Raw genomic sequence first — 16,240 nt, 5'->3', positions numbered from 1 at the left:
TATTTTGAATATTCTACTTCTCAACGTGATCCTCTTTTCATTGCAGGGAACCTGTGTTGCCATCTTGATAATTAATCCGGGTTATTCATATTCAAATCTGTGTGAGGTAGTTGTCTCCTGTATCGGTTTGTTCAATGCGTCCTTGTGCAGAGGTGGATGAGCGTGGTCCGATTGCCGCTAGCAGTAATGACATGTTGATTAGTAGAATATTCATATTATTTTCTTAGGTCCTGAAGAAGTGTGTACTTTCTGCCCATATCATTATGCAGAGAAGAGTGAAACATGCATTGGCCAGTTAAGAAAATGACAGACATTTAATGTAACCATGGGACCAGGAGGAACCCAAAAAATCGCTAGGGAAACTATTTTTTTAAATTTAATGTATTTGAGTGTGTTATAAATACGCAACTAAGACAAAAAAAACAATTACGCAAAAAAAAACATTAAAAAAACAATTCCTGTAACAGCACCTCGATGCTCGCGGGCTGTGTGAGCACTTTAAAAATATAAATAAATAAAATTAAATAAATAAATACCTCCTGCTGCATTTTGGGGAAACAATTCTGTAAAAAGACATGTAGTAAACAGATCTAGGTAGAAATGTCTGTGGTAAATAGACTGGATACTGTCCTTAACACAAGATGCTCTGAAGGTATTCAGAGCATACTCTCAGCCTTCATCTCAGCACATAGTGATTTCAACAATGACTTCTAAAATGGTCTCGCGTACCATCTGGATGTAGACCCTTGTTTTTGCTTGGACCGTCCTTTATTTCCCCCCAGTAATTATCCCTACATCGGGTTTGCTTGCCATGATAACTAAGCAGAAACTAAAATCTTAGACATGTTAAGAGAAAGGGTGAAAGAAAGAGTGAGAGATGCATGGTGTTATAGAGATAGAGAGAGAGAGAGAGAGAGAGAGAGAACGAGGGAGAGAGAGAGAGAGAGAGAGAGAGAGAGAAGGAGCAAGAACTTGACCCTATGTGTGTTGGCAGAGGCAGCTTTTGGTGCCAGGTGGGCTGGATAGCTCCTGGAGGGGCACCAAGATTCTAAACGATTCACGGGTAAGTCCCCACTGGCTGGTGAATGTATTCTGTTGAGGGTCATAAATATTTCCTCAAATTAGCAAGAGCGGTCCAGCATAGCCAAAAAGAATTAAGAGAGGCGGCGAGAATTTTTAAAACATATATGTGATGAAATGATGCACTTTGCAGCACAATTTATGAGAAAGACGGGATAAAGCGTCATACAATTTACTATTGTTTCTCTAGGGAAACGTGAAAAATATCCATTAAATTTCATGAATCATTGGCAGTCATGCCATGAGTGGAGGAACATATATATGTCCTCGAAAAAGCGTGAGTGACCAAGCGTAGCCAGGGAACCCAAAATAATTAAGGGAGGTTGGGGCGGGGGTCTGGGAGGTTCCTCCCCCGCGGGGTTTTAAAACAAAAAGAATGTGCTGAAATGGTGCATTTTGCAGCACCATTTTTGATACAAATTGCATAAAAATCCATACAATTTACAATTGTTTCTCTATGGACAACATGGAAATATCATTTCAATTTGCCTGTTGAATACTTTGAGTGGAGGAACCTAAATATTTCATCAAACTAGCGTGAGATGCATAGCCCAGAGGAGGATTCTGGGGGATCCCCATTGAGAACATTTTCTAAAAGCAATTGCAGAAATAATGCATTTTGCAGCACAACGTTTGACAAAAATGAGGTAAAGAATTTAGAGTTACTTTTCTAGGGTAACGCATGGAAAAATACAGTAAATACCATGTCATGAACAGTACACTATGCAGGGGGGTTTTATACCCCTTTCATGAGGTTGCATTAAATGCCTATATATGCCAGCACTGGTCTGTGTAATTTACTTGCACAAGGCTGCATCCACAACCTTTCTATGCCAATAATGGACAATTTAAAATCACATGCATGAAGCTGATGCCACAACCTATCTTAGTATTACTGGCTACTAACCAACCCTACTAAACTCACCCTGCTGCATACACCTCGCAAATGCTGAAGTAAACACAACCATACCTCTACAGCACAACAAACCACACACACTTCACTACACCACAATAATGAAAAAAACCACACAGAGCACTCGCCCAACAGCACTCGGTGGGCACCAACCGAAAAACACACCTACACTCAGTGAACGATGTCAACCGAGCTGAAGATTCCAACATCACAGCTCTTTTGCTCCTTCTCCCACTCAGTCTTACTAATCCCCCCCCCGGCTTTACAGATCTGCCAGAGCTCCAAGAAACCACGCAGGTGTCAACAGTGCGCGATATAAGTACCTTTAACATACCATACCTACTGGCATAAAAAGGGTGTGGCAGCAGCTTACTTCATGCATCCGGTTTAAAGTGACCATTAACTTTAAATCTCATGCATGAAGCTGCTGCCACAAATAATCCATGCCAGTAATGGTCACTTTATTGTTTAAAGTGATCAATACTGTGGATAGGTCGTAAGAGCAGCTTCATGCATGCAATTTAAAGTTAATGGTAACTTTAAATCCCAAGTATGAAGTTGCTGATATGACCGCTACTGGCATGGATAGGTTGTGGCAGCAGCATCATGCATGTGATTTCAAGTTAATGGTCACTTTAAATCACGTGCATGAAGCTTCTGTCACAACATATCCATTCCAAAAATGGCCACTTTAAATCACGTGCATGAAGCTGCTGCCACAACATATCCATTCCAAAAATGGCCACTTTAAATCACGTGCATGAAGCTTCTGCCACAACATATCCATTCCAGAAATGGTCACTGTAAAGCACGTGCATGAAGCTGCTGCCACAACCTATCCATTCCAGAAATGGTCACTGTAAATCACGTGCATGAAGCTGTTGCCACAACCTATCCATTCCAGAAATGGTCACTGTAAATCACGTGCATGAAGCTGCTGCCACAACCTATCCATTCCAGAAATGGTCACTGTAAATCACGTGCATGAAGCTGCTGCCACAACCTATCCATTCCAGAAATGGTCACTGTAAATCACGTGCATGAAGCTGCTGCCACAAACTATCCATTCCAGAAATGGTCACTGTAAATCACGTGCATGAAGCTGCTGCCACAACCTATCCATTCCAGAAATGGTCACTGTAAATCACGTGCATGAAGCTGAAGCTGCTGTCACAACCTATCCATTCCTGAAGCTGCTGCCACAACCTATGAATGCCAGCAGTCTCTGCAAAGGATTTACAGCGACCATTGACCAGACCTTTCATGCACACACAAGCACCCATACGCAGACACACTCTGAGAATGGTTCTAACATACATACATGTACACACAGCTACAGACTCACTCAACTAGTCACATGCAATGCATTACATTCAAACTCACACAAGCATACCTGCAGATGACACACAACCACAAAACACATACACTTACCTTAGGTCTTCTGCGCTACCTTTTCTGTCATGCCACCAAAGTGAGATCAATTCAGGCATGTAGCACCTGTGCACCCAGGAAGGACTTGTATTCCTGGGGCCACCGGGTATTCAAGTCCTTTTGGGTGGACCAGCGCAGCTATGCCAACTGGTTTGCCAAGCATTGCGACATGCCAGTGTGCCACTCACAGTGTTGTTTTTTTTTATTTCAGGGCTGACCCTCAGTCTGACTGAGGACAAGCCCTGATATTTAAAAAAGAAAACAACCCTTTGACTGGGGGGATTGGTGAGTGCCCAATGGGCACCAGGGAGGAGCCAGGGGGCGTGACCGACCCTCCTGCCACCCCCTAGCTCCGCCTTGGCCTATGGGCCCCAGAGGAAAAAATATTCACAATAAATGCTCCTCTTGTGATCATGCAATGGTGTCCAGAGATACTTCCCACGAGTTTACCATCAGTCAAAAGGAGGCATGTAAACCAGTGGCATTTGCAGTACTCTGAGGAAGTATGTAAGGAAAGGAACTGTGTCCGCTGCAGATGTTTGCTCTATGAAGGATATCTACTGTTTTGAAGCGCTGGCATCAGCGCGGGAGCAGTTGCATATTCCTCTAATCCCGTCCATTACTTAAAGCGGGTCTGTGGGATCAGCTACTATTGGCTACATCTGGTTCTTCCTCATGGCGTTGGCTCCGGCCTGCACCCGGGCGGACATTGGGACATCTCTTGCTGCCCTCCACTGCCTGCTTCACAATGCAACAATGTGAGCCTTTTCACATCCTTGTGAATAGCACATAATCTGGCAGCCCTACTGTCTAAATGTGTAATACAACTGGTCGGCCAATCATAGCACCACAGAGGGTAATCCATATAAGGCCACACTTCCACCACCACACTGGCCACAAGGCTCTTTATGGTCATGCCTGAAAACATGTAGATCTGCACATAAATCCCTAATTACATATAAGGAAGAGTTTTCTGCTCAGCATTAGAAAGACTTGCCCCGCCTCCTTTCAGGAAGCGTCACGCAATGAGGGCTGTGCCTTCTTGGTTCACTGAAGCTGATTGTGCCTTCTACAATATTGAGGCAATATTGATTCACTCCACCTTATCCCTTGTCTTTTTCCAAAAGTAATTACAGTCACCTCTTTACTGCTATGTGCTACTTGGTTCTAGCACTGACAGGTCACTCTGATGGCATTTATTGCATTCTGTATGATACCTAACACAACATCCTCTTCTGTGGGACTGCAGACTAACCAGTCACCCTTTGGCAAAGCCAACCCTTTTTGGCTTTTTGTGTAGGCATGCGACAGGCATTTTCCAGGCACTGCCATAATGGTATTTACCTGGCCATAATCCGCCAAACAGCTGGGTCATTGGATTAGTACCTGGGAATGTACGACAGTGCCTACCAAATGTATATTCAAGAGGAAAAATCTTTGACTTTGTCAATGCTTATTTTTCACAGGAATTCAGAGCAAGAAACAAATGCAAACACACACATATTACTGACAAATCAGGTGGCTGCAAGCACACTTCATTACGTTGTTTTTATAACACCAGGAGCTGGTTTGCAGCTGTATTTTAGTCATTACCTTTTCCGTAGACTGTTGAGAAATAACAGTGGCATCCCCTTAAAAGGACATCACTAGCTCAAAGTTATTCAAGGCATGTGTGAGGAGTAGTTACTGGGTGGGAATGGACATGGGGACTGGATGGTAATGGGCGACGAATGGGTGTGTAAAAAGACAAACACCCACAGGCTGTGTGCCCCTCCTCACATCCTATCTCACTGTACCTTCACTTTCATGCGTATAGTCACTGGCATAGCGGGGCCCCCCGCAGTGCAGGGGCCCTGCTGCCACATGTCTGGGGAGGGGGGGCCGCTTGGACTTCAAAAAGAAATTGTTTCTTTTTGAAGTCACTCTGCCTTCATGAAGAAATTATTTCCAAACGGAAATAATTTCTATATGAAGGCAGACTGATTTCAAAAAGAAACTATTTATTTTATAAGTCGGTTGTGTCCTCCCCAACCCCCCACACCATGACATGGAAGCCTGCAGGCCTCCAGGTCCTTGAGTGGGGGGTGCCCTATGTTTTTTTAAAAAAAGAGTTTATTTTTGAAGTCATTCTGCCTTCATAGAGAAAGTATTTCCTTTCGTGTATGTGTATATAATGTAATGTGTGTAAGTGCATGATGTATGGGTGGCTGCCTGGGTGTGCGAGTGAGTGTATGGTGAAAGGGTGCACATGTAAATGTACGGGTGGCTGGGTGTGTGTGAGTGTATGGTGAATGGTGTGTGTGCTTGTGTTAAATGCCTGGATTACTTATTGGTAATCATCCTTACTCCTAGCCCTACTCTTCTGCACCCCAGTACTTGTGTATGAGGCACGTTGCCTCTAACACAAGTACTGGGACGAGCTAGAGGGACATAGAGGTAATGCCTGGCTTAGTTACCTGTACTCTTCATTACTCCTAGTCCCACTTTTCCTTGTCCCAGTACATACCTATGAGGCAAGCTACCTCATAAGTAAGCACTGGGACAAGGAAGAGAGATGCAGCAGTAATTCTGGGCGTGGTAGTCTAGGACGGCCCTCAGTGTGGCGCTGCCCATGATATGCTCCCGAGCTGGGGTGGGGGGCCGTCCCTCAGCATGGCTCGCAGGTGGAGGGCCCACATTTTGTGCTATGCCACTGCTTATATTGTTGGCTTAAAGACAGCACTTGTAGCACCATGTATTAGCCAATATTAATAACCGTACCATACCTGCGCCAACACGTTCTGAATCTGTTCTAGCAAAAGGCTCCTTGTTGAAAGGTTCAGTACCACACATGGCATTGGAGGCCTCACTGACAATTGACAGTAAAATACTATGGCCCTCATTACAACACCGGCGCTAAACCATGGCGCTATTAGCACCATGGTTAGTACCGGTGTTGTAACGAGTCCGCCATGGTGAAATGGGGAAATACGACCCCATTCCAAGGTTGGCGGGGCAGTATTTCCCCCTTTCACCATGGCCCTTCCCCATTCCCATTTTTGCCCCATAGAGCTCAATGGGAATGGGGAAGGTGGCAATTACGGTACCGCAAATTGCGGTACCGTAATTGCCTGCGAAGTCCCTTTGCGGGTCCCTACTTTAACGGCTGGTCCAGACCAGCCGTTCAGGTCGGGTCCCGCAAAGGGACCGCGTAATAAGGCGCTAAGTGGTTAACGGTGCCACAGCCTTTTACGGCGCCGTTAACCGCTTAGCGCTTGGGTCGTAATGAGGCCCTATATGTCATTCTCAATGCCCATTTTTTAAAAAAGATACTGAAAAGCCAGTTGCACAAACGGCTGATGCCAATCCTAGCCTCTGATAGTCCTAAAGACACATTTCCTGGACACTTTGCTTTACTGGTAAGGGTTCAAAAGTACCAGGAGCTGAGAGCTATTTAGCTTGTAGCCTGGGAGAGGCTAGTTGTGTTGAAACCAACAACATCGAGGAGCTACTTTTGACTCCTAAAGGCAAGTGGTGTCATACAAACATAACTATGTGTTATTCCTTAGATAGGTTCCCCAATGTGCATAAGGGAGAATAAAACACACACCTAAGTGGCATTTAAAGCATAATGAATAATATATGATGGACAAAGGTTGGTTTGCATCTTGCGCAAAAGTCGGATTAGCTCCCGATTCCCTAGAGGTAGCTCCTGCCTAATGGGTGATGCTGCCTATTCAGGAGCGGCTTTTAGCTCCTGCTCACCAAATCCCAATTTCATTCCCCGCGGTGGAAGGAACAGCGAGTATTAAAAAAAAAGAGTTGAACCCCAGTCCGAGTGCTCGGCACCCAGGATACAGCAGGGTTTAGGTGAATCAGAAAGCATTGCCCGCTCAGTGTCCATTACACTATTCAGTAGAGATGAGCCAAGGTGCATTGTTAACTTGCCCTCTTTAAAAGTCACTCTATGCCTAAATGGACCACCGTTACAAAGTTCCTTGCTGCTCCATCAGACAGGGCACACCACCCACACCCCACATTCTAGCATAGCAGATTGGAACACTTGAGAGGAGGACTGGTGCAGGGGTTCAGGCTCCCCCAGACAGAAAGCCATATTTATCCCCCGGTTCTTTTGCAATTAGGTCAGATTTTGTGTTCTTGCCGCCATTTTGGCGCCCACAGGCTGCCTCTCAGAATTGCCTTATTGCAGAAAAGTTCCCAACTGAGGGTCTGACTTAAAAGCCTGCGATTTAAGGCATAAACCCGGATTGATTCAAACATTCCAGAATAAATAAGAGCGCTGTATTTTTCTTGCAATGTTGCAAACAATGGCACCAGGACAGTCCAGTGTTGTGAAATCTGCAATGGCTGGCAGTTGCTGTAGCGGAGCAGGCTCTGCACGATGCAGGCCCTGTTTGTCTGCACAACCATCTCCATGTACATTAGTCCTTTCTTCATTTTGTGACTGTGCCTTGTCTCCTGTCCTGTTGAAGAGTTTCTCGATCTTGATAATCCTCTCTTTTCCACCCTGGCTCCAAAGCTCATTAACCCTGACCTTCACCTATTTGAAAGTCATTTTTGTAACCCTTTTTGCCAGTCCTTTGCCATGCGTTGTACCCTTCCCAGCCCCAGATTTTTCCTTAAATGCATGTTATTGTTTTGTATGCATAGATCTTGCGTCTTATTTGCTCAATATGCACACTTTCACTCTGCAGAGTTGTTGCATCTATGACATATCAACAAAGCACATATGTGTACCTGACGCAACACTCACACTCTGCCCACCGTTATTACCCGGTCTGTTAATGCAGGGAGAGACATGCCACGTGCCGCTTAACATAGGATATTCAGTTCTCCCTCCACCCAGTATCACTCCAACCAGCCCGTCAAGTTCCTTCATTGACCTAGAGCGACACTGCTCCCCCTCTGCTGCAGATCAAAGGAAAAAAGTCTTATTACACAAGTGTGGCGCTGAACATAATGATTGATGATCCATATTTCTTTCGCTGTGCAATTTCCTGATGTGATTTATCTGTCTTGCAGGACCTGTCTTCCATCTGTTCTAGGAGCGATGTGGTGTATATAAAATTACAGTTGCTTGCGGGACCTTCTGGTAAGTGTCCAGCGTGGAAACTGTCTGCAGAGCATGCCATGTTTATGCTGTTTGTTGAATCCAATAGTAGGTTGTGTGGGACAAAAAACTGCTGGAAGGGTCTTGTCATTTCCATATTGTTTGGACATTTTTGCTGAGTGCATCACTAGGAATCTAAAAAGAGAGCTCTGCTTGGGCCCAGTGACAAGGATGGCCTAGTGCTAGATGGGTAGTAGCATCCTGATGCATGATCAGGCTAGTGTCAATTCTGCTGTCACACCTTCCCAGTATTTCATCTCTGTTTCCTCATTAGTGTGCTAATATACTAAACATGTGCTGCACTCGTTTTAGTGGGATTGTCCTCAAATCAACAACACCACCTCCCCAAAAAATATCCACTTCTGTTTGATGGTGAATATGTTAAGAGGAGTTATTTTATTTAGTTGTTTATGTTTAAAATGTATAAAGTGCAACAGGTCTAGCCCAGAGCAGTGGGGCACTATACAATTATTTTGTTTACAAAAATGGAAATCCAAATATAATACACATACAATAATATTTGAACACCCCCATGCAATTTTAAAGCATTAGATAAAGGAAAAATGAACAGGATTAAGAATAGGCTAGTTTAAACAAATTAGTGTTTTGGACCTTTCTAAATATAAATAATGTAGGAACCAAATGTATGGAAGGAGACAAAGGATTCCAGGCCTGTAGGGCGGCTGCTGAATATGCCTGCCAGAAAAACTAAAGTGCCTAAAATGAGGGATTTCCAAATGTAAAACATCTGCACTCCTGGTATGCCTTGATACACAATGTATTGTAGGAATGTGACTCCAAAATCCAATGCGCAAAAAACTGCTCTAACGCAGAATAAATGCACTTTTCAGAAAAGCAAGTTTACTGCATGCTGACGGCTGGAAGGGGTTATTCAGCCTCTTGAAGCTGAAAACGAATAATTCCTTACTGTGCTCAACAAATCTGCACCTTTTATACACACTGAAATAATGTACATAATTACAGATATTCTGTTACAAAGGCATCCCACAAAATCCCATTGGCTAACCCTAATACAAATAAATCTAATCCGTCTACACTCTCTAACCCCACTGGACACATGAACAAGGCACAGCGGTCATCACATGATGGGCAGTATCCCAGCGATAAATCCACTGGGATACCACCCAATGCAAAAAGCGTTACCGCAACTCGGTCCGGTGCTATTAGCTCAAGATCCCGAGTTGCGGCAATGTTGTAAATCCCCATTTTATTCAGAGTCCGTAGGACTCTATGGGGCATTTTCAGCGCATTTACCGATGCGCATAAATGCACCGAAAATGGGTGGAAAGCCAGCAGATTTACCTCCAGCTCAAAGCTGCAGGTGAATCTTCCAACTTTCCACCCAAACTCGGGATTGGGCGGAGCAGTGATGCATCAGTAATAGTGTTACCACCACATTTTTGCTGCTCCACCCAACCCATGATGAGGCCCACAATCCCCTTTCAGCACGTGATTTTTTCCATAATCAGTCACGACATTCTAAAAATAATCTCCTTATTATCTAAAAACGATTCATCAGTTAACTTGTCCCATTCATCAGAGAAACTTTAACCCAGTACATGATGTGCAAGGTTTTCCCTAAACACTTCAAAAACAAGAGAAGGGAGAAAAACAATAATCATTCCTTTGAACCAGCAGTAAAATTCTTATTGCCCCAGATGCACTGGCGTCTCATTTTATTACTTCCTACATTCTTTCACGTCACCTTATTTGGAACTGCCATCTGAAATCATACAGCCTTCAGCACACATCTTGTTTATCTCCCTGAGAGCTCATTAAACACCAGACAAACTTTCCCCCTAAGCACCCCTTGCATGTGTTTTATTAACTAAGCCCGAATTCAACCCACCATGTAACCGGACTTCCATGGTCAGCGAGCAACAAACCTACATGCTCTAAGGAAGGTTGCCTCTTGGATCTACAAAGCCAATCTAGCCATATAACCCAACCAAATGGCCTTTCATTCCGTTCTCGCCTTCAGCTCTTTGTGATACTATCACCAGCTGCCCAAATGCAGTTTGCTACCTACACCCTTCCATGACCTCGGTCATTCAACTCTCCAAGCTAGGTGAAAACCATTCCTGGAAACCAAAAGACTCTGCAGCTCACATAGACCTCAACTAAGCAAAAATCGTGCTCTGCGATGCCTCCATGTACCCACAATGAACCCCATGTTTCCCAATGTCCTAAAATGGGTCTGCAATTTAAAACGTTATCGAATCCCCAGATGTACTCTGTTCAAGATTAGTGCATCCGCTCACATTGATTTCCCCTCTGCGAGCTTCTCTCTTGTAGGCGCAAAGCTCCTCAATTACATGCTTCTAAGCGATCCAAGTTGTGCATCGCACATTAACATTGTATCCATGCTACTGCTAATTATGTTGCTACCTATTGCAAATCAAAAATCTATCCAAAAACGACACACTAAGTAACACTTATTCAGATTCCTTTAACTACACAAAAACACATATTTATTTGCTACATCGCATCTAATCCAGCTGCATCATGGTCCAGTACAACTTGCGCAGCATAAACCTCTTTCCCATGACGGGGCCTCGAACGTCCACCCCAACAGTATCGGTCAAGTGGGCTAGTTGGCCTGATACCGCTGCTTTATAAGTAATGCAACACATTTTGAGAGGAGATCTAGACTTAATTCGGAAGCCAGTAAAGGGACAAAAGTGTATGAGTGATGTTTGTAAACATTTGAACTCTAGAAAATAAACGAGCAGCAGAGTATATAACAGTCTTCAGTGACACCATGGAGGTAGATGGAAACACCTTGAAGACAGGATTACTGACATCCAGGCGAGAAAGAGTAAGGCCTTGGTGGCTGTCCGAAAGTCAGAGAGAGGAGTATAAGGTTTAGGCTTATGAAATGAAGATAACAGAAAAAACAGCACTGTGAACACTGATAATTGTGTGATTTAAAGTTCAGGTTAGAATTAAGAATGAAACCAAGAGATTTAACAGAGAACTAGAAGGAAAAGTGATGCCAAGAGAAGAGAGCAAAGCAAGGCACACTAAAAAAGTGCAGGACGGCAAGAAGTAAAAGATACCAAAATAAATTCAGATTTGGAAGTGTTCCATTGATGTGAAAGAGAAGACATCCAACGCTTTCAGCCGAAGACAATATCCTAACGTTAACCTTGAATTGTCAGCATACTAGAGAACATTGAGCCTCAGCCCACAAACCAGAACTCAAATCTGCCCCATACAGAGGTTAAACAACATGGGAGACAAGATCAAACCCAGAGGGGCCCCACACACGATGGGCTGGTGCTTGATCTCGCAGGTCCAACCTGAAGCATTTGCCTATGATATTGCAGAAAGGAGGAGATCAAAGCCAGAATGGGACTCCCCCAAGCTGGTGCAAGAGCATAAGATGTTCATCAACACCATATCAAATGCTGCTCAGAGATAAAGGCGAATGAGCAAACAGACCCCTGTGGCATCCAGCATGTGTATGGTATCATCCACCGTCGGAAGGGTAGCCCTTTTCGGTGCTACGCCAAGGAAGGAGACCAGCTTGATTGGACAGGATAAGAGAGTGCTTGGAAGCTTGAACTTCGAAACGTGCAGAGATAGTTCAGCTGCTGCAGATATTTCAGGAAATGTACCCAAAAGAGTAAGGCCGGTAATAGGGGCAGTAGTTGGCATTATCAAGAGAATCAAGATGAGGCTTTTTTAGCAATGCTTTGAAGTTGGCATCATTCTGGATAACATACGAGAGTCATTCGGAAAGGAGAGTCAAGCCCTTTGCTGCAAAAGGGGGCCACAAAATACTCTAAATTGGACCACTGCTGTACACCATTGGGCTCTGTTGACATTCTAAAGCAAAGGTCCATTGTCCTATAAAAGCTGTCTCAAATAATACTGAATTCTTCATGTGTTTTGGTTAAAACAAAACTTCTGATTGTTACTGCTTTTTCCTCCCATTTAACAATGGCACGGTGTCTACTGCTTGCTTTTTGTTGTATCCATGATATCGAAGTGCTCTCTATGGCACAGCATGACTGCCCCCGTCCCCACACTGAAGAAGTGCATAGCTCAAGATGACTTACCCTCTGGAATGGGTTTAGTTTCCAACAGGGTGGTGGCCAGCAGAGAATACGTGCAAAGTGAAGTTTGAGTTGTTCCTACAGTAGACCCCGAGTGACTTCACATTCTGTATTGTTTGATTCACCTTATTGAGCATAGTCTTGTTTTTCGGTCTGACTAGAAAAAACTTTAGCTCTCTGTCAGAGATCTTCAAGATTCATATTCCAGAGGGGCCCTGGTGCCATTCAGCTGCTCTATGATGCATGCACAGTGCGTCCTGGGGATTGCTTGGTTATAGGAGTGACCATTTTGTAGGAACGAGTGCAGCTTCCTAAATTGAGGAGAGACTTGTGAATGATGATTTTAAAAGCCTGTTTCCTTTCTCTGCTGCTTGGCATATTCGTGCATTTTTCAGTTCTGTACTGCTTTGCATTGCTATTGTTATTGTTGTTATTTTTCTAAAGAATTCCCTGTCCTGCTCCAGTGCCCTGCATTGCTCCACTAAACCCTAGTTCTCCCCTCCAGGGGTCCCACCCACTCCCCCTACTCATCCCTGTTATCTCTGCTCCCCCACACCCACCGGTAACCCTCAGGATGCACCCATGGGTGCTCATTTGCTTTCAAACTAGGTTTGCAATTTATCAATCCCTTACAAAAATGCATGTACATTTATGAATCAAGACCTCTTAGCTTTGTCAATGTAAGTGCTTCCTTGTGGCGCAACTTTCTTCCTGCATGTACAGCTACTATTGTTGATTTCTGTGGTGGCTCTTCTCTTGCTATCGTTCAGGTGTGCAGTCTTCTTTTCACTCTTATAGTATGCTTTGGGTAAAATAATGTTATAAAAATCAATAAACAAACTGTTCCCAATTCAACCTGGTAAATCAAAAGGGACCTTGTTGCCTAAAAAACATAATTTCAAATCCCTGGATTAATGAAATTTTGGTTCACAGGCATCCTATTCAATAATCCGCCTACTAAGGTAGCAAGCAAATCTGGCTGCAAATAATTTTTTGATACTTTTGAACATTATTTTATGTAATTATTTTGTGTTTTCTATACTGATGACGCCCCCGGAAGATCTTGTCTTAGATGGAGAAAGGGCCTTAGAAGAGATCTGAAGTAGTTCAAGGTTTGTAACGGTAGCTTGATTGGAACGGTTAGGTTCTCAGGGCCCAATTGAACTTCCTGAGATCTGGTTTTATGCATAATCAGGAATCAGGGAAGATTCAGAGTCAGGAGTCTTTTAAATGTAGGAATGCTTGGATCTAGGCTGATGAGTCGCAGCTAGGTTGAGGGTGACCAATCGTAGGCAAGTGGCCATCTGGAAGCGAGGAAGCTGACTGGTGAAATAGTCTCGAGAGGTGCTGTGACAGGGTGCATGTTTGAGGCATACAGTTGTCCAACAAAAGGGGCATCTGGCAGCAATCCTGATCTAAAGTGAGTTCTGATCTGCACACCAAATTTATAACTTGGTTCAAAAATTCAAGAAATATATATCATCGATGTTAGGTTGTGGGGGAGAAAAACATGGTTCTGGCACAGGAAGCTGTTACAGTAACATGAACAAATACAGTGTCTTAAGGTAATGGGCACTCCGGCGCCTGAGCATCTTCTTAACTGGAAACAGTCAAATGTTAAGTAAGATAGTTCTAAGTATGTAATTTATCATATTTCAAGAAATCATACAAATGGATAATTCTCAACAACATTCAATTATAAATAAAACATAATTTTCCATATTTCATTAGTAGATTATTTAATGAACACAAAAGTAATTAAACATTTGGAGCTTGACGCGTTTCGGGATAGGCCCTTCCTCAGGAGCGAATATCACTTATAACATGTATTTCTTCACACTATGTGTAATATCTGAAGACTAAGTACAAAGAAAAATTTCAATATATCTTATATTATAGACGTGTAATGTCAGCACAATACCTGTTAAGCTCACTCATTAAAGAGGAAGGCCCTTTTAAATCACCTTGTTAGCGGGAATGGCCATTGTATAAAGAACATTTTAATCCGTTAAAGTCACAGGACGAGAATGAGTAACAAAGTTGCAAAAATGTGCCTATCAAAAATAGTCAAAAAGTGACTGTAAGTGGCATACTGTGGTTCAACTATCTATGCTTGGAAAACAACAAGAAAACAACATATTAAAAAATCATAATAAAAAATCAAGTAGAGCTAATTTATCTGCCAGTAGAGGCTAGCACTCTGCCTCAATGTCCGATGACTGGACCTCTCTGTATGTCCAATCTTGTAACTGTGAAAGGTAAGAGGGATCTATTAGTTCCTCCAAAGATAATCAATGGGATAGTGGGTGTAGTCTACTAATATCAGCTCAATTACCTGGAAGTCCTTTGCACTGGTTCGTAGATCAACAGTGTGCAAAAGGTTCAGTGTGTCTATACCTTTGACGCCCTGGAGGTATTCATTGGCAATTATAGGCATAGGGGATGGCAATCCATATGCAGAATGGATATATGTAAATTAGGATACATGGTGGGAGGTGGCAGACTGCCATGTTCAGAGTTTATAGTCTAAAATCTAAATCTCGCCCCCCCCCCCAATAGGAGGGAATTCTTACCAAGGCATGCCGCGGTCAGAATTGCATCCTTTCGCAGTAAGCGAGTGATGCAAGATGGCCGCTTCTTCTCAAGAGTCATAGACGTCTGACTTGAAAACATCATGACGTCACAATGACGTGAGTAAACAAAAGGTCTATCAGCACTCGTGCTTGCAATGTTAGGCCCCTGTGCCGCTTATGATTATTAATCAGATGTGTTCTGTATCTACATGTCGAGAGTAAGTTATGTACTATATGATGAAAGCAATATGTCAAGTGTACAGTGTATTGGGACAAGGACCACAGTGGGAGCAAAGTGGTACTTGCAGTCTTTGAATGATCATTCACCAAGATGTTTAAACAAAGGTATTTCCAAAACAATGTAACATCGAGATCCCACTTATATCATCTTATGTACAACATTAATATAGTTGTGCTCTGTAACAACAACTAAGTGCGGTATGGTTACAAGGGTAACATTCGAGCGATATACCAAATTATATTTACATTCTGTACTAAAAGCTCATTCATTAAGATATTGTTTATATAAATAAAAATGCAGTTAAACAAATATCAGTGCCTGGATAGTCTTATTATTACAGTAAAGAGTTTAAAACATCAAATTCACATGAGTGACAATTCAAGAGTGTCATGTTGTCAGTTCATAGAAATGGTCCAAGAGAAAATTTCTCATTGAGACTATTAGGATCCATGGCGTCCAATCTATGGATCCAATAAATGTCTCTTTTCTCTAGTACTGCACCTGGTTTCCCCCTCTTGTGGGGGTTCTTATCACTTCCAACACCACGTATCTCAGTTGAGCAATAGTATGTCTCATTGTTGTGTAGTGTCTGGCCACAGGTGATTTTTGATTATTTTTCCTGATATTAGATTTATGTTCAATTATCCTTTGTTTGATTTTTCTAGTCATTTGGCCTACATAGAGTTTGCCACGTGGGCACATTAGGCCATATATGACATGTTTCAAATCACAGGTCGCAAAATTCTTCAGTGGTATCTTTTGTCCTGTGAGGGGTTGTCTTTATTTGTGCACTTTGTCTAGAATACCTCA

The 16,240-nt window shown here is 43.1% G+C and overlaps 1 protein-coding gene across 7 annotated transcripts in view; it reads left to right on the top strand.

Annotated features, from left to right (window-relative positions):
• Positions 1-16,240, top strand: part of FYN (FYN proto-oncogene, Src family tyrosine kinase) — a 776,649-nt gene that overhangs the window by 340,462 nt on the left and 419,947 nt on the right. For all 7 annotated transcript variants that reach the window (XM_069607784.1, XM_069607781.1, XM_069607783.1 and 4 more), the window contains one exon: positions 8,447-8,516. The gene's annotated coding sequence lies outside the window, so the exon portion shown is untranslated. The remainder of the gene's footprint in view (positions 1-8,446; positions 8,517-16,240) is intronic.

This window comes from Ambystoma mexicanum, chromosome 4q, assembly GCF_040938575.1.
Source record: "Ambystoma mexicanum isolate Mex_15411 chromosome 4q, UKY_AmexF1_1, whole genome shotgun sequence".
Taxonomy (NCBI): Eukaryota; Metazoa; Chordata; class Amphibia; order Caudata; family Ambystomatidae; genus Ambystoma; species Ambystoma mexicanum.
This window is presented reverse-complemented; position numbering and strand designations above follow the sequence as displayed.